The 19,775-nt window shown below is 38.2% G+C and overlaps 1 long non-coding RNA gene across 1 annotated transcript in view; it reads left to right on the top strand.

The window, feature by feature from the left end:
• Positions 1–19,775, top strand: part of LOC309792547 — a 130,566-nt gene that overhangs the window by 29,322 nt on the left and 81,469 nt on the right. The window contains exon 3 of the long non-coding RNA XR_014291732.1: positions 2,356–2,451. This is a non-coding gene — a long non-coding RNA (uncharacterized lncRNA). The remainder of the gene's footprint in view (positions 1–2,355; positions 2,452–19,775) is intronic.

Raw genomic sequence — 19,775 nt, 5'->3', positions numbered from 1 at the left:
GCGGCCTCTCCCGTTGCGGAGCACAGGCTCCAGACGCACAGGCTCCAGACGCACAGGCTCCAGACGCACAGGCCCAGTGGCCGTGGCTCACGGGCCTAGCCGCTCCACGGCATGTGGGATCTTCCCGGACCGGGGCACGAACCCGTGTCCCCTGCATCAGCAGGCAGACTCCCAACCACTGCGCCACCAGGGAAGCCCTGTATCTGGTCTTTTGTCTGAGGTTCCTGGCACAGAGCTGCAAAAACCCTTGGAATTGCCTGAGTGATAGGAGTGTCTTTGTGATGCTAATGGAGTGACTCATGGTGGGTCCCTAGGTAGCTTCAGGATGGGGTTTGGTCTGCAAAAAACCAAGCACATGATTAAAGGGTTGGGGACTTTGAGGTAGCCTGACAATGTAGGAAGCAGAGAGGGGCTGGAGATTGAGTTCAATCACATGGTCAATGACTTATTCATGCCTAAGTTATGAAACCCTAATTAGAAGCTCTTTGGAACTTCCTGACTGGAGAGTACATTAATGTGCCTGGAGGGTGACATGCCCTGACCCATGTGGAGGTGGCATGGGGACTCTGCATTCCCTTCCAGTACTTCACCCTATGAGTATCCTTTTTAACAAAGCTGTAATTCTAAGTACAGAACTCTCCTGAATTCTGGGAGTCATTCTAGTGAATTATCAAAGCCGAGGGGGTTATGGGAACCCTCCAACTTACAGTCAGTTAGTTGGAAGTCCAGGTTGCCTGGCAGCCCCCTAAAATGCAGCTGGCATCTGATGCACGCACAGTCCTGAGAAGGGTTAAGCCCTTAAACTTGTGGGGTCTGATGCTAACTCCTGGTACTTAGAGTTAGAACTGTATTGCAGTACAACCAGTTGTGATGGAAGTGAAACAGAACAAACATATACCAAATCAGGAGACAGCACCATGTTTAATGGTGAAACTTCAAAAATATTTCTACTAAGATGGGGATATCCACTATCATATTAATATTTTCATTTTTAGTAATACAAATTTATTAAGGCTGTGAATTTTCACAGAGTAAAACATTGGTTTTGCTGAATCTTGTAAGTTCTAATATGTTTCATATTTATTTTTACAAAATACTCTTTCTCTTCCCTGGAACACTTGGTTTTACCGGAATCTGTGTCTCCCAAAGTAGAATTCCTAAGACCCCACAGTAAACTCTTTTCTTATTTGTAGCCTTCTGTGTTTCTTCTTGGTTGACAATGGTTTACCGTAGGGTTTGCTCTTGGTGTTGTACAATCTATGGTATTGGACAAATGTTTAATGACATATATCAATTACTGTAGCATCACACGGGGTGTTTTCATTGCCCTAAAAATCCTCTGTGCTCTGTCTGTTCATCCCCCCATCTAACCACAGCCCTGGCAACTACTGATCTTTGTTGATTGTAGAGTTTTGGGGTTTTTTTTGGGGGGGGGGCGTGGGGTAGGGTTAAATGAAATGATGAAATGTTTACCAAATCCAAAGCAGTGCGCCAGGCACATAGCAAATGATCAAAAAATTTTAGCTTCTTCCTTTTTTTCAATCTCCTAAATATACTCTGAGATCTGGCTTTTATTTATAGACATTTAAAGGCTACTCTTTTTTTTTAGATTCTCTTTATATAAGGACTCAATTATGGAAAATTACTTTTATTATATTTAGCCTATATGAGAAACTAAGAAATAATTTACTGGATGTAAATTTGGGTAGAAATGGATGTCTTTTTAAAGTTCCCTAACTATAAATCAAATTTATTCCTGGACAGTTATTAGTGATGTTAAAAAACAAAATTCTACTGAATAAATTTGAAGATCTAATTAACTTTATTTAATGATTTATGAATCAGGCAGCATTCCATCTAACAACTAGAAGCGAGCTCTGAGGGGTTATACAAAATGAATTTATAGAAAGGAGGGTGGGGCAGGAAGTCACTATTACAAAGAAAAAGTTATTTTGGGCAAGAAATCTTTTCAGGGGGAACCCAAGGGCAAGCGTCTTATCATACAGATTGCCTCTTCTTCCTCTGGGAGGAGATAGAGAGGGCCCATGTGACAGGTTACCTTACTGGTGCTGCCCAGAAAATTCCAGATTGGTTAATTAAGATTACATTTCTGGTGAAGGTCGAAACTACAATTGGGTAAGGTATTAAATCTAGGTTTGGCATCATAGGCTTTAGCACAAGTGACACCATTTTAGGTCTGTGGTTTTTCTCTTTAACAGTGCTATTCTTCAATTCGAGAAGTATATTTACAGAATTTCTACATTTATGGGATGAATGCATTGTTATAAATTCACTCTGAAGTATAATGCTTCTCAGATTTTGAAGTTTAAGCTTTTTTTTTTTTTTTTTGGTCAGCGTCAAGTCTTTGATTTTGCTACTAGCAAAATGGTCTGGATTATCATACCTAAAACTGTAGCTAAAGCCTGGATACTGCTGGCGAGGCAAACTATGGTGAGTACTTTTCGAATCAAATATTCCTGATTTGATGTGCTAATAACCACAGTCAGTCCCTGGCAAAAGGCAAAATTTGTTTCAGTTTTGGTTCATTTTGTACTTTATTCTTTTTTGGTAGCAAACCTTATACTCAGGTTTATTTTGCCTTATTCTTACTTTCATTGTGATTAAACATGTTTATTCTAAAGCATAAATTCACTAGGCAATGCATACAAGGAGATATTCATTTTATTCCTATGCAAATTTGTCTTTTTGGCAAAATAGAGTTCTTTCTGGCATTTGGGCCATGTAGGCCAAGTATCATATTGTTCTTCCTTGTAGAAGGAAAATAGATGCACATATTTTCTATAGTAAATTTTCATTGAGTTCACTGAAATCAACTGCTGTACATTTCTGTTTAACAATTTGGAACTTTAAAAGTGCTTTCATGCTTTATCTTCTTAATAACTGTGTAAGATAGACAGGGTAGGTAGCGTTGTTGGTATTGTATAAAGAAATTGCAAAATAAAGACTCTGAATGACATATCCAGACTCTAGGAACTGGGGGATGGGTTGAAAACCCAGTCTTTGGCCTTTTGGCACAATGATTTCTCTGCTAACCCACTATGCCTCTCTAATTATAACACAACTAAACTTAGTGACTGTTTATGTCAGAGAATTTGGGGATATGTGGTTATGTATATTAATTCTGGCATGTCAAATCATAGGGTTGTTTGACTTTTTTTTTTTCTACCCATAGTTGTAGGGAGTTGTGAGAGATGAGCTTATAATTCTAGCTTTTGCTGTTGTAGTAACTGATGAGGGTTGACTCACAGCCAGGTTCATTTGCTTAGAATTATTTATTTGGTAAGTGGATTTGTCTTGGGCCATGCCGGCCAGTGTCAGGGAATACAAGATGACTGGACTTGAATGAATCAGAATTTTGTAATTAGAGTTTGTCTAAACAAAAATAATGAAACAAACAAAGTTAGAATATTCTCAGCCCTACTGATAAATTATTGTATTCCCAAGAATTTAAGTCAGAAACCAGAAGAAATCTTTCTCTCCAATAAAAGTATGTGGATCCAAGTAATTTCTTGTCAAATTTTCCTGGTATAGGTATTGACAAAAAAGGAATCATTATTCATTGAATAGCATGTGCTTGTTCCTTTACTGCCCAGCTCTTTTAAGCCTATCAAATCTGCAAAGTCTATATTATTGTCCCATTTGACAGATGAGAACACTGAGACTCAGGGCGATCAACTGCCAGTAATGACAGAACTCAAATTTGAATAGTGTTCTCAAACCAAAGTTCATGCTTTTTCTATTCTCCCAACAATCCTCTCTTACAAACAAATGTCTACAATTTCTGTAATCTCAAAATGTTTGTATTTACAAATCTTATCCCTAAGAGATAACCATTTCTTAAGTAAATTAGACGTTTTTATTTGCCTGAGTAACCAGAAGAATTTTTTCAAAAAGGGAGATAAATTGTAGATTAAAATATGTTCCTTAAACCATTTTGATAATGTCAGGCCATATTAAATAATTGCAGATAATTTAAACCCCATGCTTAACCAAAGTTGGATTTGGAGGTCAGGAATTCCTCTGATACACTACAGTAGTTGTCCCTGGAGTATAAAAAATTATTTTGCATAAGGGAGGGAATTCAGCAGGTTTAGTGAAAATTTGCCAGCATAAAAATTTAGAAGGCATTGACCTGTGTAGCTACATGTGAAGTAGACAGATTTAGTGTATAAAAGATTTGTGTGTTCTACTTATAAATTTTAATTACCATGCACATGATAAAAAGACTCCTAATACTGTAATTTAAAAACCTACATAGATTTATTTTCCCAGAAAAAAATCTTTATGATTAATTGCATGTAACACCTCTAAGAGATCCTCAGTACTTTGCCTCAGTGTACAAAGTTTTTGTTAAAAAAAAAAAGTATAATAACTCATTAAGGGTTCATTTTGAATACTGTGTTGCATTTTAAATACTGTTTGGTAAATTCTAGTTTTGACAGTAGTGAAATGATTTAGTTTGGAGTGGGCTCTTGGTCATGCTGAAGGACTGTAGTAAATCAGTTCTATGAAAAAAAAATTGAGTGTACGTCACTATACTAGCTCTAGGACGTTCAAAAGCAGTTAAGCCTTTGTTTTACCGCAAAAAAGAATGTTTAATTCATTAGAACAGGTAGAAAAAAACACACTTATGCTTTTTCTTGGTATTTTACTTGAAGATTAATCTTTATTTTCCACCACTGGATCTGTACAAAAACAAATTTATTTGAAAGGAACCAACTGTCACGCGGTATGTGGGTCTTAGTTTTCTTAAAGTGAATAGGAAATGTCTGGGGCCTAAACAATATTTCAGTTTGAGGGTAATGTGTTTTCTGGTTTCTACTCTGTCAGATTCTCGCCCTGGTCTCCAGGGAGGCAAGAAAAGATTGTCTATATGACATATTTTGCCTAAAGCAAGTCCTGAAACTAGGATTCATATTATTCATTTGACTGAGTGTTGATTTCCATAGATTTGCCAAGGCTCAGGATACAATCCATTTTCTCAAAAAATGTAATACCTCTCTTTTACAAATGAAGTTGTATTTTGTAAAAATAATGACGGAAAATGGGGAAATAAAGAATGTTTGACTTTGAAACATTTTTTACACATTAAACTACATAGAATCAGGCTTTTAAATGGGCTTGATTTTTTTTAACTTATTTATTTTTGGAGGTATTGGAAAATTTAGGACTCCGAACACCCTTTTCTGGCCAGATGGAAAGAAACAACAACAATAACAACAAAAACAAAAACAAAACCACGTATATAGAAAAATTACTTAGAAATCATGAGGTCTTGTCTCTTCTCAATATCTGAATCAAAACAGTAAAATGTAAACTTAGTCTGATAAAGTAAATGAAATATGACTTATTCCATTCCAGATGTTAGTTGCCACTGATGAAAATCTTCTTGAATTGCTGACTGATCTTGCAGAGATGTAAAATCCATGGACTCAGTTGATAAAGATTAATGATGGTATTATAGTTTTCAGAGATTAATAGAAGATCATAATCATATTTTGCTATATATAGGGAAGCTTTTTAAAAATAGGGAATATCCCATAATTGCATCCCAAACATAGTAAGTATAAGAACAGACAGTTTCTGTTGTTGTATTTCTTCTTCAAATCCAGGGATAAAATAATAGAAAAGTTCTATGAGGTCATGGAAAAGTGTCTACTCTAGAATTAGGTAAAAAAGACAAAATAAGTACCCAAACCATATGATTTATCTGTGGTATAGACAGGAATTACTTTTACACTACACTATTCATTCTCCAAGGCCTAGTCACTATGTTGAATTTTCCTGTAATGACTATTACAACTATAATTGCACTTTATATTGAGAAAAGTCACATCATAATCCCCCCAACAACCTCCCAAACCAATTCCTTGACCTGAATTCCCTGTAGCTGTTAACATCATTACCAATGGACCACCCTTGACATACTGGAATACCTTTTATAACAATTCTTAAGTTTCATCCTCTATATTCCATAAAATGCCAAGTTATGAATATTCTACCTACACAACGCCTTCTTTTTTTTTTTTTAAAGAAGATGCTGGGAGTAGGAGTTTATTAATTAATTTATTTATTTTTGCTGTGTTGCGTCTTCGTTTCTGTGCGAGGGCTTTCTCTAGTTGTGGCGAGCGGGGGCCACTCTTCATCGCAGTGCGCGGGCCTCTCACTATCGCGGCATCTCCCGTTGCGGAGCACAGGCTCCAGACGCGCAAGCTCAGTAGTTGTGGCTCACGGGCCCAGCCGCTCCGTGCCATGTGGGATCCTCCCAGACCAGGGCTCGAATCCTTGTCCCCTGCATTAGCAGGCAGATTCTCAGCCACTGCGCCACCAGGGAAGCCCCGACAACACCTTCTTAATCCACCTTATTTTCCCCATATTCATTGCCATTACCCTTGTGGAAGTGTAAGTTAAGTTAATTCAGATTTTTTCTAATAGGAAAGACGAACTTTTTCCACCTTTTAGAAATTAAATATCTCACTACCACCATCCCCAAACACACAAATATCAACTCACTCAGAGTTTCAGGATTAAACCCTTCTTGCTGTAGAGCAAAGATAAATAGTTATTTGCTGAATTGGTTCTAATGGACCATCAGAGTCAATTAAGAAAGAACTAGTGGAGAGGATTTTTGCAGAGCAGCAAGAAGGAAAGTAAAACATTTGAGGGAGGAAGTCATGTCCTAGTCTAAAAAGGAGATTAGAGGATGAGAGAGAGAGAAAAGAGGGCTTTCCAGAAGAAGAGACCAATATTTGCCCTCTGGGGAGACTTGGAAAAGAACCCACTGTGAGGGGGCATTGCTGACACGCTCAGAGCTCAGGTACAAGATTTGACTCCCATACTGTGCCTCTCCTTGCCACATTGAGGCTTTATGCTATTATTTTTACTGGATGGGGTTTTCCCTTCATCTAGACCCTCATTGGGTGACTATCCAGTAGGAGAGATGCTGGTCTGTTGGACTTTGCTTGGTTTGGTCCTCATCTTAACACCCAGAACATCCTTAGGATCAAGAGAGGGCTGATGTGCCTGCTTAGTCTCTAACCTCCGTATATACTTGGGGAATTGCTGAACTTAATAACCAGAGACACCCAGAACTCCATGGTGTTTAATGATATGCTGGAACATATGTCAGTCTTAGAGACAGCTTCGATCATCTCTAATTTATCATCTTTTTCTTTTCCTATTGTTAAAATACGCATTTATAAAAAGGCCAAATCCTGACTCTCATAAAAAACATAAGATCAACACATGTCAAAGATTTTATTTAACTCATGAATTTATGAGGTAACCAGTTAGATATTAACAGTCAGTTCAAAAAATAAATCAAAGAGCAGAGAAAGAGGCCATGAAATGATTTTATAGACGGAAGCAAAACCAACTCTTTTTCATAGGGATGGGGTGGGCAGGTGGGGTTAGGGAGGAGAAATGAAATGCCTCTCCATCAGACAGGGTTGTTTTGCACGCTAACAGACAAGAGCCATTTGCAGTGCTATCAGTTATCTACAATTTACAGAATTCTAAAATAGCTCAAAAGACCAAGAAAGGTGCAAATCCCTTAGATTCAGAATCTGGAAGAATGTTCTTTAGAACAGAGGTTAGCAAATTTTTTCTAGAAGGGACCAGATAATAAATATTTTAGGCTCTGTGGTCCACCTATGGTTCTTGTCACATATTCACCTTGGCTTTGTTCTGTTTTGTTTTATAACCTTTCAAAACATACAAAAACCATTCACAGCTCCGATACTGTTCAAAAACAGACCACTGGCCCGTTTTGGCCCATGGTCCTAGTACACCTGACTCCTGCTCTCAACACCTGTAGTTTAGGATTAAAGTTACCCAATAACCTTTTTGGTCCATTTCAAAGTCTTTCACATTTTTCCTGTACCATCTGGACCCGTCCTTCATTTTGTTGCAAAATAATTCTTTTAAGATGCTAATTTGGTCTCAGCTTTCTCCTTTCCAGGAAATTTCATTGGAACCTTGCAGAATTAATTAAGTGCAGACTTCTTGGACCTGGACTTGGCATTCAGGACTTTTGCTCATGTGACTGATGCAGATTTATTCCCCAGTATCTTCTGTGTGTGAACTACTCACTCACTCTTACTTAAATATGCCTCATTTTCTTACTACTGTACATTTTCCCATTTTAACCATTACTCAGAATTTTCTTCCTTTTTTGAAATCCTAGGCTTCCTTACAAGGCCTGTTTCAAAAGCTGTCTGCCCACTGGTGTCTATCCCAATTTTTACACGGGGGGATGTTCTTCCTCGAGTCATGCTAACATTAGCATCATTATTACTACCCTTCAATCTAATCTTCCTCTATTAACTCATCTTTACCTGTATTACTTCCTGTCTTAGTCTGTTTAGGCAGCTATAACAAAAATACCATGCACTGGGTGGCTTATCAACAACAAAAAATTATAGTTCTGCAGGTTGGGAAGTCCAAGATCAAGGACAGATTCAGTGCCTGGTGAGAGCCTGCTTCCTGGTTCATAGAAGGCTGTCTTTTCACTATAATCCCATATGGTGGAAGGGGTAAGGGAGCTCCCTGTGTTCTTTTTCATAAGGGCACTAATTTCATTCATGACCTCATCACTTCCCAAAGACCCTACACTCAAATACCATCACGTTGGGGATTAAGTTTCAACATATGAATTTTAGGGGTAAACAAGCATCCAGTCTGCGGCATTTCCCATTCAATATTGAACTTTTTTCTTTGTTTACCTAATCTAGGCCTTTCAAAGATTAGGTGCTCAGTGAATTTTTGTCGCATTGCGTCACTTGTTTCTCCTCTTGCTTTTGCATACTTTTAAAATTTGCTGGCATTAGAGTTTCTCTTGACTTTTTACTGAGATAAGCTAAACGTGTTTGCTGCCTAAAGGCAACATCATTAGCTAGGCTGGTGTCTATGGGAAATCACTGACTCCACTGGTATGAGTTACTTACTGCTGCATACCAAGCTACCCTAAAACGTATTAGCTTCAAGCTAAAAACATATTTATGAGTTAATGGTTTCTGTGCATGAGATATGCGTGTGTGGCTTAGCTGGGTGCTTTGACTTAGGGTCACGTGTGGTACTGCGGTGAAGATAGTGCCAAGGCTGCCAGTCACCTCAAAGGTCAGCTGAGGAAAGATCTCCTTCCAAGCTCACTCATGTGATTTTGGCAGGATTCGGTTTCCTGCGGGTTGTCGGACTAAGGGCCTCATTTTTCTCACTGGCTGTTTGTCAGAGAACTCCCACTCTTCCTTGTGTCTTCTCCACGGGGCAGCTCACAACATGACTGTTTGCTTCATCAGACTCAGCAAGTGAGAAGAGTCAGAGGGAGAAGGAGGGAGACAGAGAGAGGAGAAAGAGAAAGAGAGAGAGATGGAGGTCAAGTCTTTTATAACCTAACCTCAGAAGTGGCATTCCATTACTTTTGCTGTATTCTATTTGTAAGGGGCAAGTCTGCAAGTCCAGAACACAGTCCAAAGGATAGAAAATTACACAAGGGTATGAATACCAGGAGGCGGGATCCTTAGGGGTCATTTTAGAGTCTACCTGCTCCAATTCTCTATATTTCAGTTACCAAACCACTCAGATGATGGTAATAATGTTGAATCTACCACACTCAGAGAACTGCAAAATTAAAATGCTATCATAAGTTCAAAATGCTGTGGAATGCACATTGTGGTCCCTAAATGTAAGAAGACCACGGAAAACTTCTCCTGTCAAATAATGGAGAAATTGATCATATTTGTGGAAAAATAATTAATTTTCAGCAAAAAGTAATGTTTGCTGAAAATGAAAATGATTTAGTATGACTCTGCATTTTTCCCTCTATTATCTAAGCCTCCAGCTTTTGGAAATCTAGACTCTTTTCTCTTGTTTTGCTATGGCATTGCATATTCTAAATAGACACACTTGCATCTTAAGGGAACCTTTGCAAAGATAGTAATCGTAGACAAAGGAAAGGTTCTCAGGCTTCCCTGAAGGTCTCTAATTTTGGAAGATCTCTTTCCTAAAAATCTTGAAGGAGACTGATGACTCTCCTTATGTATGTATTAGAGCCCTGAGAAATCATCTTTAAAGTGTCTGGTTAATCCAGTTTAATCACCATTGTTTCAACCCTTCTTGCTGCAGATTATTACACCTGCAGTCTATCATTGTTCCAGCAGATGGCAAAAGCATACTATGCACCAAGTTGGAATAAGTTTGAAACTTGTATATTGAAGGCATGAACAAATGGTCTCAACCTGTTTTAAAAATCTGCCTTTGTTGTGTTTGGGACACCGTGGACGTGAAGGGAATTGTAGCATTCCATCACATACACCACTGATGCAGACAGGTTTTGCTGAAATTCTACAGAATTAAAGACAAAAAATAGTTCATAGGAACGAGTGATCTCAAGCAGAATTAAGTCATGCCTGCGTGTTAATCTTGTAGTTAATTCAACCAGGCTTTTTTCTTTTTTCTTTTTGATTTATTTTAATAAAGCAAACTGGATATAATATGGAAATCATTTAATTAAAAGAAAGGCATATGGCACTTTGTAATTACAAGCCAAGAAGATCCATTATTTAGATAGTGTTCTGCTGTGGGAGTTAAAAGACAGAAAGACATAAGACATTTGCATCCAAATGCTGGTTTTCAGTTATGGAATACCAATATTTTTTAGAATGTACATAGTATTGCACATATTGTAATTTAGAAAGCATATACGCATAACAATTCCATTGCTATTCTTGTCTATGTTCTTGCTAATTTGACAATACTGTAATTTAAACCAAGAACATTATGCAGCTATGTGATTGTAACCACTGAGAGATAAGGAGGGCAAAATTTATATTCATGCAAAATAAACATGAATTAGGCAAAATTCAGATAATTTTTCTGGTATTGATGCTAACTAGCAAGAATGCACACACCCAAAATGCAGTGAAGTAAAGCTTGATTTTCTGTTTGTTTTCATTATATTAAATGAGATGCATTCTCACAAAAGAAAGAAAGAAAGAAGAGAGAGAGAAAGAGAGAGAAGAAGAAATCTCCATAATATATCTTGATAATAATGCCCATTGCTTTACTTGTTCTTCTGGCCTCAGCAGAATATCATGTCCAGTCCTTGCTGTGAGGCATCCTACCCTTGGTAAGGGGCTCCCCGTGGGGAAAGGCCACGTTGAGCCAGAATAGGTATCAGGAGGTTTGCTGGTGATGCTTTCAGTGAGCAGGTGGGCAGGCTTTTAGCTGGAGCTAGCTCAGGTTGTCAAATCTGAGAGCTTGGAGCAGCAGCATAAAGGGAGATGAATTCTGAAGTTCGTAGCTGGGAAATGAGAGCAAGACTGGATGAGCTGTGAGATCGAATTGGGCGGTTCAGGAATTCGTTTCTGAACAGAGGTTGTAATGTGTGGCTACTTCTTCCATGTGGCGTTTTGGAAGACTCTCTGTTTAAAGGCATCAGCTAAAGGGAACGTGTTACATCGATGTCTTTAGGGATTGTCAATCTACAAAGTCCTCTCTGTCCCTGCTTTTGCTGATAGCTCAGACCCAATTAGGTTGTAAATGGGATTTGGGTTACTTTTTACTTATATACATTCTTATATACGCTGAGAGTAAAGCTTAGCTGGCATTTTTCTATCCACTGTAGACATCTTTCAAGACAACCCATTTGATTGGACATTTTATTATCTCAAAGTGCTTGGCTTTGAAGTACAGTTTTAGAGAATTTATTGTGGCTTGTGGTCTACAGTAGTTAAAACTTGAATCTATCATAGCACTAATCCTTGGAGAGCCTTATTGTTCCCTTTATTTCTCCATAAGTGTGTTGATTTCCCTTTATAGATTTTTATGTATCTACACTGTTTGTTTATCCATTTTTCAATCCCATGGAGATTTTAAAATAACCATGAAAGTAGTTTTATTCAAGGTTTTCTTGATAACATAAATAAAGTGTCTATCTGTCCATTTCCTTTTTACATGCATATTTTCCTTCATTCTAGATACTGTATGAAATCAATTTTGCAAAGGTGTCATTGTTTATCACAACACAAATCAGCTGAAAATAAGGATATCTTGAAAATCAGAATCTTGAAAAAATCAACAAAAGGAAAAATCAGGTTCGAAGAACTTAAGACCTTACAGTGAAAATGGCATTAGAGAACTTACCTATATGGTTTTCACATCTGACATTATTAGAAAAGACAGCTTTATTATTAATACAGTAATATTTTTATTTACTGTATATGATGTGGAGGAAGTTGTTAGGGTCTCTATCCACATTAGTTCCAATGATGTATTTATAATTTGTTTTCTTTGTTGGAGAGAGCTCTCAGGCAGAGAAGCTCTTTGATGCTGGTTTCTGTGTCTTGGCCGCAATCTAATTGTGAATACTTTTGTGATTTTGTTACTTAGAGCTGCTGACAACAGGGTTCGTATACTGGTTCCTACTTCCATGGCCTTTTATCCCTTTTCTCACTTTTCTAGTGACATCATTGCTTGGATATTTGACTTTTAAAAAACTTTTGGACTTTTTTAAAAGTCAAAAAGTCAACTTTGGGTGACTTTTTTTTTAATGTACTAAGGTATTTTTCACCGCTTCCCAATTCCCAGGGTTTTACGCTTTTAGCTAGGTTTTATGTGAAAATATACACTGTCAACCCATCTTACTTATGTCTTAGCTTCCCCATCATACACATACAAACACCACCAACGTGTGATTCCAAAGCACAGCATTGTAGTCTTTTATTTTCACTTGTTTCTAAAGGATTTATTGAAAAGTCACTCATTATTTCTCTGCTACTCATTTTAGCTTCTTTTTTCCAATTTCTGAATGCCAAGGTCCTCTTTCTTTAACTCTCTCTAACAGAACTGCATTTAATAATTTTATAATTGTGTTCAATAATATTTACTGAATATCTACACTGTGAATACAGTAGTGAACAGAGCTGATAGAATTCATATCCTTATCAAACTTCCAAGGTAAAAGAAATGACAGATATTAAAGACATAGTTAAAGTAACGTGAGCGCTATGGATGTTGATGACAGCAAGACCAAGTCTCAGAGAAGGGCCAGGGAGACATCTCTTCCAATTACTAGGAAAACATAACATATTAACTTCAAACCTAGTGCATCAAAGCAGCACCATTATGTGTACATATTCAGTGAGTCAGGCATTTAAACAGACTACGGTGTGATGACTGGTCTCTGCTTCTTGATATCTGGGAACTCAGTTGGAGAACTCAAAGCAAAGAGGCCGGAATTGTCTGAAGGACATTCAGTCCTGTGTCTGGTTCTTGACAATGGCTGTTGGCTAAAATGTTAGCTATGACTCCTGGCCAGAACAACTCATAAGGCCACGAGCTTCTGTAAGGCTTCCTCACAGAATTATGGATGAGTTCCAAAGCTATTGCAAGAAAAAGGCAGGCAGAAGCTGTATCCCTTTTATGACCTAGTCCCAGAAGTCACACAGTATCACTTCTGCCTTACTCTACTGGTTGGAGAAGTCACAAGCCAGCCTAAGTTCAAGGGGAGGGGAACCAGACTTTAGCTCTTACTGGACAAGGGACAGAACTCTGGGAACACATATAAGATAAGAAATATTGCTCTGCTATAAACGGTTTCAGAAAAATACAATCTGACACAGTCTCTTTGAGAAAGTGATACTTAAGTTGAAGCTGTTTGCAAGGGAATAAGTATGGAAAGACATTATGGTCAGAGGAAGCTGTCTGAGTAAGGATCCTGAGGTGGGACAAACAAGTGACTTAACTGAGAAAACGAGAGCCAGTTTAGCTGGGTCATAGAGAGTGAACCAGGTGATTGGCAGGTGATAAACCTGGAAAGGTAGGGCCGTATAGGTCTTGGCAAAGAGTTCAGACTTCAAGCAAGGCCCTACATGTCATGTTAAAGATATGCAGACCTCATCATGAAGATTATAGGAGACTGTGGGCAGGTTATAGTTTGGGAATGACGTGATCAGATCTGTCGTTATAGATGTCAGGCTGCTGGATTCCAAGATACAAGTGTGGGTGATGGGAGCAGTTCAGGGACAATTGCAGTGAGCCAGGTTGGAGAGAAAAGTGGCTTGGACTAGGGCGGTGGCTGTGGAGTTAGTCAAGTAGATGGATTTGAGATCTACTTAGTTGGGATGGGCAAGATTTGGGAAATGGTTTGGTGGTGAGGTAAGAGGACAGTCAGATTTGAGGATGTATTTCTGAAGTTTTGCTTTGGAAACTATATATGGAAAGACTGGAGTAGCAGGAATGGCTTTTGGGGTAGAGATTATGAGTTAAGTTTTAGAGATACTGAATTAAGTGTTTTGAAAGCTATATTGAGATGTCCAATGGTAAGTGGATTATATGGGTCTGGAGCTGAGGAGGGATGAAGTATATGTTTGTGAATCAGCTGCATATAGATGGTACCTACAGCCATGGATTAGATCAGAAGAGGCTATGGACCAAAGGGGAAGCAGTGTCACAAATTAGGTTACTTACAGAATAAATTAAGTTACTTTCATCTTGCAGAAAAAGAAAAGCAGCTTGGGAAAAGGAATTTGACTATTCTTACAGTTTAAACTCCTTCAGGGCAGGAGGCATTTCCTTACAGGATGGATTGAGATATAATTACAGGTAAAATGGGTAGAGTTTGGGAAGTGGTTTGGCTTTAAAAGATCTCTGCAGAGTCCATTTTCTATAGCAACTGAGAAAATTCATAGACACGGGGCTGGAAAATACTGAATTCATCAATAGTGGAGAATAATGCTTATAATTGGAAAGGCATGGTTTTACATAGGTTTTGTTTTCTGGGCTGTGAAATAAGAAAAATGCTCTCTAGATAGTACAAAAGTAAAACTGTATTTAGAGTGAAGGTGAATAATCAGAACTATTTGTACAAATTTGCAAGCCTGTGTTCTGAAATTATGCCCAAGGAAGCTGTAGACCCATGAATTTTCTATGGGAGTGAATATTTTCTATGTTTTGCAACATAGAAGAGTGGTTTTGAGAAGAGTGTATCCAGGCCTTTGAAGTCCTTCTCTATCCCTTTGAGTGTGAATAGGTAGGAAAATAGGAAGAGTTACAGCAGTGCCTTGTTAATAACTACTGGCGTGGCTGTGGTTGGCCACATGTAAACAACTAGTTGGTGGAGCTAGTGTGGGCAGTTTCACTTCAATTTGCAATAAATAAATAGCCACCTGGCTGTCTCTGGGTAACCCATCTTGTTTCTTAGTGACCTAAGAACATTGCCAATAAAATTATAATTCTGTCAGTTATGTGTTGCTTTCTGATTTTTGACTGATTGCTCTCAAGTAAGTGGATTATTTTGAAGAGAATGGGTATTATGAATAATGCCCATTATGAATAATAACTCTGTTATTAAAATACTTTTAATCCCCAGAACCCCAGAATGTTGTATCTTCTCAGCAAAGAGAGACAGCATTTTGGTAATAACAGTATCTAATGTGAATGGGTTTAATATTTTCGAACCTGCATCAGTGTAGGGAAATCCTGAAGATAGAACCTATTGTTGAAGTATTATAAATTATAAATTTCAATACTAGGTAATTGTAAATGGAAGGCTGATTTTCTATAAGGTGAATTCATTCATTCATTTAATATATACTGAATATTTACTACTTGCTACTTATGGTTCTAGGCTATTGAGGTCTAAGAAATTAGCACAGTAATTGCCATTCAGGAGCACACAATGAAAGAGAGGAGAAAGTCTAGAATATTCCCTATTGCGTTCAGGGTGTTATGATAGTACAAAGAACCGTTACCTAAATCAGAAGCTTTTCCTGCTGCCCTGGTCTAAAAGGAAGTTGACTTGAAATGAATCCTTCACAAAACAATAGGTGTTAATATCTCTAACGTTTTTCTTTTAACATTTAAAATATCCCAGAAAAAAAGTAATGTGGTTCCATAGTGTGAACAGGTAAATACTTCATTTTCTGTATGATAATTGGGATCCAGACAATGAGACACTGAATATAATGAGGCTGCTGGAAGCCGCACGAGATAGATTTCCCCGTAGGTGTAATTTTCCTTCTCGATTTGACACTCTGCTGGGTATATTGTCCTCAGTGCCTGAATGTGGTTCACCATTAGTAGTTCTCAAAACCATTAGTGGGTATCTGGATCACCAGGAGGACCCCTTAGAGCAGAGTCCCGGGCTCCAGACCTGGGGTGGGGCCCGAGATTTGCATTTCTAACCATTTCCCAGGTAACGCTGGTGCCAGTACTGCTGGTCCCAGAACCACACTTTGAGAACCACTGCATTCGATTTACCCTTGTCCTCAGTGAGTTTACAGCCAGGTGGGGAAGACAGCACATGAGCAATATGGTGTGGTAAGTACAAATGGAAGTGAAGATTTAAGGTGAGATTGCTTAGAACAATCAGATTTATGTCAGATAGTGACCTAGTGATTTGTAGACAGGCAAAATGAAGTAAACATCTGATGTAATTGTGAAGACACTTTGTCCCCAAAGCCTAACAGTATAAACCTTTTAGTGAGGGAGAAAAAGTGACAATGCTGCCTTGATTGCTTGTCTGTGCTGATTGGTTTCACCAGTTAAATGCTTCCCTTTACAATTCACCTTATCTTTGTCGATTTAACCTCACATCGTTTGGGAACTACTTTTCTCTCCAATGTCATCAGATAAATAGTGGCTGTATTTGTGTTTCTTGACAGCCATATAAAAGTGCATTTATAGGCTGGGGTTTCATCCGTCTTCCTTTTTATGTATAGTTGCAAATATAATGAATTATGTCAGAGCCTAAATAAAAGTCCTTTCCTTTCCTTTGACAAGGTTTTTCTTCTGACCCAATTTAAGAACTGTGAACTGAGAGATTATCTTATACAATGAAGAGAATAGAAAAATCCTAAACTTTTGAAGATAGATTTTGTTAGTACAAAGTATGTGAATAGTCTGTAATCATTTTACTTGAATTTCCAGAGGAGAAAAAAGTTATTTCTTTCACATTTCACTTTAGTGAAAGACTGAAAAGCAGTTTCAAACAGTGTAGGTGTTTCCCTCAGATGTCAGATATTTAGAATTGGCCCAAAGTAGAGAACGGTGCTTTCTAAAAGCATATTTTGGAAATTAATGAATACTGCTTTGCCTCACAGTTCTATCTTCTAGTTGCTTTAATATAATTTTATTGCCCCCTTAACTCTTCTCTTCCCACCCCTCATCCCTTTGCTTTCTGCTACAGTCTTCTTGAAGGGAAAAGAGGAGTTTCTTGCCAGATAATGTCTCAGGGTTATGTACACCGTCTAATCCTATATCCTTCTCATTTTCTTTTCCTCTTACATACCCGAATTTTTGACCTACTTTTCCAATTTATGTCAGTTAATCTTCCCTGTGATTTTATTCTCTTCTCCAAGACACTGTGGAATAGAACATAGGATTCCTAATCCGTATTTCTTTTTTTTAAAGTACTTAACTCCCTTTTTATTTTTAAAGAACTTAATATTTATAAGAAGGCAAATATAGATTACCAAAGTTAACAAATGATGAGTATGTTATAAATACACAAGAAGTCTTAGAATGTTCTCTTTGAAGCTATATCCAGTTTTGTAATGTGAACCAGATTTGCTTTTTGTGTGTGTGTGTGGCCACGTTGCTTGGTTTGTGGGATCTCGGTTCCCCTACCAGGGATTGAACCCAGGCCACGGCAGTGAAAACTTGGAATCCTAACCACTAAGCCATCAGGGAGTTCCCCCAGATTTGCTTTTTACATGTTTTTTTTTTCCCCTGACTCTCTGATCCCTTTGACTACTTGACTTTCTAAGCTTCTGATTCTTCTGGGAGTCTCTAAGAGATATTTTCTCATAGGACACAATACGAAATCTTCTCCCCAGACTTACTCTTGTCCCCCTTGGTTTTCTCCTAATGACACTCCTACGTGCTATTACACTAGTGCAAGCACCTTGCTTTTCACTGTCTACACTCAGCAGGATCACCTGGAACCAGAGCAGATCTTTTCCTTACGAAAACTTGATTTGATGGCATAAGGAATATCTGTATTTACCTTATATTCTGCAACTTAGTCCCCCCAAATTTTCTTTCAGTAGTATGATCTAGTTCCCACCAGATTACAGTAAATAAATTAATTACATGTGTCCCCAATGCACCCTACAGATAATATCCGAGCCCTACCTGCCTTCCTCCTCCCCTACCTGAGAAACATCCCATTTCTCAAAGCCATAGGCAAATCCCTATCTTGCTATGCTGTCCTTTGGCATCAGTTTCTATTCCAAACAGGGGTTATTGGTTGCAAGGAACTGAAACCTGCTCAAGATTCCTTAAACAGAAAGGAAAGCTTATTATATAGGTTTGGATAAATACAGCCAGGTCTATTGGGAACTGCCATTGGAAACAAGGCTTCTGTCTGGAAGCATGTTTGTTCTTTCAGTATCCTTTGGGCAAATTGGTCTCCTCTAGGCCTTTATTTGTTAAGTCTGGTGTGTTTTTGTTCCCTATGATTTTCACTTGGCTTTGCTCTTTCACTTGGTTCCCCACAGTTCATTGATTCCATCTTTGTGTCTCCGATTAAATTCAAGAGAGGGGTAGGAATTCCTGATCCACCTGTTGTCATTCGTGGGGAGCTGCAGGAGAAAGTCGGCCACACTTTCACCTATCAAAAAGATTTCATCACATTTGCGAGAAAATTTTTTTTCTGAGAGCCACCCCTCCCAAAAGGTTAGATTAGGTTAAACTATTTTTAGAAGCAAATTAAGCTAAAATTCTGCATGTAGAAGTTTTCTTAAAACAAACTGTTCTAAAACTATCTTAAAAGTAGAACCTTGATACAATAAAAAATATATATATATATATATATATATATATATTTTTTTTTTTTTTTTTTTTTTTTTTTTGCGGTACGCGAGCCTTTCACTGTTGTGGCCTCTCCCGTTGCAGAGCACAGGCTCCGGACGCGCAGGCTCAGTGGCCATGGCTCACGGGCCCAGCCGCTCCGCGGCATGTGGGATCTTCTCGGACCGGGGGACGAACCCGTGTCCCCTGCATCGGCAGGCGGACTCTCAACCACTGCGCCACCAGGGAAGCCCTAAAATATATTTTTAATATACGGCAAGAAGTGCTTTGACAATTGCAACCTCTCTTTTTACATCTGGAATGAATTCAAGTACTCAATTTAAGAAGAAATCTGTTAATAAATAATGATAGGGACCTAAGTTAGTACAGAATATCTACCAATCAAAATAATAATCACTAACTATCAACAACTTTAAAGAAGGGAGAAAATAAACTTTGTACTATTTGCTTTTCATAGCAAGCTTGAACTACAATTTTATCTGATTTGTGAAGAAGTTCTACAAAGGCCATTTCTAAGGTCAGGAAGGTGATGCCCTCATGATGAGATTAAGGCCTTAAAAGAAGAGGCACCAGAGAGCTTGCTGGTTTTCTCTTTCCATGCATGCACACACAGAAGAGGTTACGTGAGTACACAGTGAGAAGGCAGGTGGGTGCAAACCAGAACAGGAGCCCTCACCAGGTCCTGAACTGACCAGCACTTTGATATTGAACTTTTCGGACTCCAGGACTGTGAGAAATAAATTTCTGTTGTTTAAGCCACCAGTTGATGATGTTATGGCAGCCTGATCTAAGATGCTGTACGTTTTAACCTTTGCAGCTATTATCTTTTGCAGAGAATGCTCAAGTTCAGTGTATTCAGTACACTCAATGGAAATAATTTCCAGAACAATAGTCACTTCCTTAATCTGCACAGATTTGAATAGGAAACAGCACATAACAAGGAA

This window comes from Mesoplodon mirus (genome assembly GCF_964341445.2).
Source record: "Mesoplodon mirus genome assembly, chromosome: 17".
NCBI classification, from domain to species: Eukaryota; Metazoa; Chordata; class Mammalia; order Artiodactyla; family Ziphiidae; genus Mesoplodon; species Mesoplodon mirus.
This window is presented reverse-complemented; position numbering and strand designations above follow the sequence as displayed.